Below are 4,752 nucleotides of genomic sequence, written 5' to 3'. Positions count from 1 at the left end.
ATGAAAGGAGTATCACATCATCTGCTAGGTACATGTTTTAGAAAATGAACATGGAAGTAATCAAAATATGGAAACAGTTGCTCAGACTTTTTTTTTCCCCAAAAAAAAAGCAATCTAAAAGCGCAGTGCTCCCAGTCAGTATTTGAAGGCACTACTTGTTAGAAAGGTAACAACTGTAACAGGCACATACTGTTCATCAACATGCCAAAAGCCATTTTAAATAAACCTACAGGAGTTTTAATACAGTGCAGAACAAATATTTGGGTTGAAATGTCATTCCTCTATTTCCTTCACTGAATGAAGTACATCAGTTTCATTTATGACCATAATTAAACCATTAAAAGGCATGAAAGAAGTACAGTAAGAGGGACAGACATTTCACATGAGAATCAATGGGCAATGTAACATGCTACAGCTACTAATCCCACAGCCCTGCAGTATTTGAAGAGCAACTACTCCCCAAGCTAACCCAAGCTGTGGTTCCTTCACCCGTAGATACAATTTATGAGACCCACGCTGCTCCTTCTCTTCCAGACTTACCACCTTCCCCCTCTGAATTGTCGGGGGAAAAACAAGACTGGTAGAAACCTCTTGCACTAGATACACAACCACAGAAACAGTATTATGCAACTTTGGCAGATTCACCGTCTGAACAAAAGAAGTTCATCCCATTCAGCTAAAACATACCAGCCAGAGCCCCAGTGGGAAGCTCACCCACACCAGACCAACACTGGCACTCTGAGCTAAGCTGTGCCCTCCCAGCTACCAACATGAGCCCACGAGCACCATAGAGAGGTACCCTGCGGGAGCAGGCTAAAAAGCTCTGCCATGTATAGAAAAGGCATGTACCTTCCCAATATGTAATCCCTAATAAACGTTTCAGAGAACAGGTACACAAACAGCCAGCAAACACACACTTCAACAGCAACTCTAAAGCACAGATTTCAATTTATGCCTTCAGTCTTAAAACCGTCATAGCCCCAGGTTAAATGCATGTAACAGGATCCACAGTTTGAGTAAGACTTTTCTTCAAGCCATGAACTTAATCACAAAAGCAGATGTGTCACTGGGTACATGTATTGACACAGTCCCCCCCGACTCCTTCAAATTAACTGAAAACACAGGCATTCAAATCACTCGGAAGAACATCACTCCAAAAAGGTATTTTCGTAGGAGAACCAAGTCGTACAAGTGTCTGTGCAGTTGGGACACTTAAGGAGCCTTTTTTTATGTTCCATGCAGATACTGAAACACTGATCAAAGAGATCAACAGAAATAAATAATATATTCACAAGAAACTTCTCTGTATACATATTTGTGGAAGAAGCAGCAATTATGTTTTACTATGAGTAGGAATGTACAAACTCTGAGAATTTCAACCAGCTTGCAAAACCCAAGAACAAGATTTTTCTGTTTGCAAAATAACTTATATTTGAGACTATGCCAAGAAACCCACTGCATTCTCTTCCGCTATATACTGCTCCCCCTCCACACGCACACATGCCTAATTTTTACACGCCTCCCCTCACACATACTTTTTTTTCCATCTTTCACCACTCCCCACATTCTCACTTGAGCAGAACCTGGAATTAATTATTTGTTTTCAAGTATTTTTAACACCCTGTGTTCCTGTAGGCTGAAAGTTGTGCAAACGATATTGCAGCTATTACTACGACTGGATCTGACCTGACAACAACAAAGTATTCTTCCACTATATGCAGGAATATAGCTTGGCTTAGAAGAGAGGAGAAACCTACCTCTTCAAGCAATATTCTGGGGCCACACTACGTAACTATCAAACATTTCTCTAGCAGAAAAATAAGTCGAGTGGATGAAAAGCTTACAGGGACTTGCACAATTATGCCATATTTTTAGTAGCAGCTACAAGAGTTGGCTATAGAAGAAAAAAATATACCAGATTTATTTTAGCATCTTTGGCCAAGAAAATAACGTGATTTTCACTTAAGGTTTGTTTCACACTAAACAAACATGGTTAATTAAATATAAGCCACGATCTCTTTTCACACACTCTGCTAGACACGGCTAAGGTCTAAGAGCCAGCAGATCTAACCGCTCTGCAGCTTCAGCAGCACCGATGACGAAGTGCAAGGCTAACCAATCTTTACAATTCCCATACAAGAGTAATGTGAAAAGAGCTATGAGAAAAGAGGGATGCAGAAAATTCAACTACAAACGATGATAATGTGCTTGCTATCAGCAACAGCTGGTTGCCACTTTTGAGCACTTTGAGGATAAACATGCATTTCCTTCAGACCTTTGACCCGCACATGTGCTGCTGAGCAAACAACCTCAGGCATTACAGGGGTGAGTCGTTCCCAGCATATTTGCAATCTTGTTTTGCTTTGGTTTTTAAAGATATATTTTATAGACCTACTTTTGAGGAGGGTATCAATGCCAGCTGAAGCAGGCAGAAGCTAAGCACATTTAGCTCCATTTGAAAAATTGCCTTGTCATCTTCACTAGAAAGGAAACGACGCTCAGTCTCTGTAAGAAAGCCTGCCATTCCTACGGACACTATCAGCAAACTCTATTGACAACAATGCTGATCATTCCTATTTGCTGTTCCTTGTTTCCCAAAGATCTCCAAACTCCTTGAAAATAGAAAATAAATGCAAAGAAGAATACAGCTGAAAAGTAACCTAGAAGGTCACTAGCTGACAGTGAAATCCAGTGCAGGGTCCATACGTGTTACCCCGGGGGGACCTGCGCACATTTTTATGCTGTAGACAGCATCTAGACAGGGAGCATCCCATGAACTCCTCTCGCTTCTGTTCTTGATCCTGCAGACCTTCTCGCTTCCAAACACAGTCAAAACATCCTCACACACAGTAAGCAGTACAACTGCTTAAAGGAAATCAATATTAGGAAATGACATATTTTTAGATGCAGTTCTGTAAGAGGAAACGAGAAAAACAGCCAATGTTCCAACAGAGCCAAAACTGGTGAGTCCATACTAGCAAACGCTCCAAAAATCACAATGCAAGAACCAGTACTTTTTACCTTTTACTATCATTTTGATACAAAATCTAATCTCAAGTATTTCATAGCAGAATACATCTGGCCTGTTCTAAAACAACATAACTGCAAATCTCTTTTTCAAAGCAACAGTTCAGGAATTCTCAAAATAGCCTTAGAACATGTGATGCTCTCGATACCTTAAGCCCAAGGGAAGTGCATCTTACCAAGAATACAGTACATTTGATGCTAAAGTTGTGAAGGAAGCTTTATTAACCTATGGTTCAGTTCACTGATTTTTAATATAATGGATAATTCCCTTAAAAATGGAAGTGAAGACTTTTTTTTTTCCCCACGTTCACATTTGCTTTTCTAGGCTATATTCTTCTGCCATTATTTCAAAGCAGCAACTTGCTTACATCTACCTCACTCAACAATATCCAATGCTAATAAATGAATTATTCAATGTTTTCCAGACCATTTTGTATACTACTTTCTTCAAATATTCCTGTGCCTCTTACTGTACCTACCCTTGCTAAATACCACTCTGAGGTATTAATTTTCTAGCTAACATTTCACAGTACAGACCACCATCTGCTCGTTCAATAATACGGATTTTTGCTTACTTGTTTTTAAATAGCCATTTGCCCCATCTCAGCCTAATCTCAGCCTTGTTCTTTCCACAGAATATGTCCCCAAAACATGGCATTTTTATAATTATGGCTAGAATGATTCATCCAGCCCCAGGTTGGTTCTGAAACATTTAAACAACAACTGATTTTAAACAGCAGTTCTTCTGAAATGAATGAGGTATCTCCTATGAAAACTTACCAGATTGCATTCCTCACAAAACTGACAGTTGCTCTGGCACACGTGGAAAGGGTTTTGGGTAGAGTTTAACAGAGGAGAAAAGAATGGCCCATGCTGACCGGTGAACAATTTACTGCTGTAACATGCCAGGCAACCAATATAGTAATTTGGGAAATGTTCTGTTTTATTTTGTGGAGAATCCAGACAGCAACAAATTAGATCAGTAAACCATTCTTCTCTGCTTGTTATCCTTTAAGAAAAAACGTTTATGAGAAGCCAACCTACCTGTCCTGTTTCTGCATAAGTTTTTCTTTGATATTTACAAATTAACATTAGCAGCATTAGTAACATATACTACACAGGAAATTGCACTCATCTTAGCTAGCACTGCAACAGTGATTTTGTGCTCCTCTTCATTCCTATTTTACAGTTAAAGAAATAATATCACTAAAAATGACACTGAGATTTTTGGATGAAAGAGCCTATACAACTGCAGAGTATTTATTAAAGGGCAGTCAATAGTAAAAAGACTTCTCAGAAACTTAAATAAAGATTTTTTAATTAAATAAAAATACTTAATTTGATAGTCATACTACAAAGTTTTACATTTGTCTCGTACAGTTACAGATTGGATCCATCAAATAGTCCAGGTGCAGACTGACGGGGTTAGCCAGTATTTCTGAAGAAGATATAACACAGACTATTTATTATTTCCTGCCACAGTACAAGACATTTTTCTACTAGACTGTAACAAAAAAACAGATGAATTAGGACTCTCTACACAGATGAATGGTATTTTTAAGAGTAGACAATGCAGTACCTACAACTCCACATCAGGATGAAGATGGATCCATACCTGATGGTAGGGTTGCCTTATGGTTTATTCTTAAAAATATATGCCAGTTTAAAGAGTCTTATTCATGACCAAGGTAGCCAGCACAAGAGTGAAACTGATACACAAATTGT

This window comes from Aptenodytes forsteri, unplaced genomic scaffold (assembly GCF_000699145.1).
Source record: "Aptenodytes forsteri isolate BGI_AS27 unplaced genomic scaffold, ASM69914v1 Scaffold257, whole genome shotgun sequence".
Taxonomy (NCBI): domain Eukaryota; kingdom Metazoa; phylum Chordata; class Aves; order Sphenisciformes; family Spheniscidae; genus Aptenodytes; species Aptenodytes forsteri.
This window is presented reverse-complemented; position numbering follows the sequence as displayed.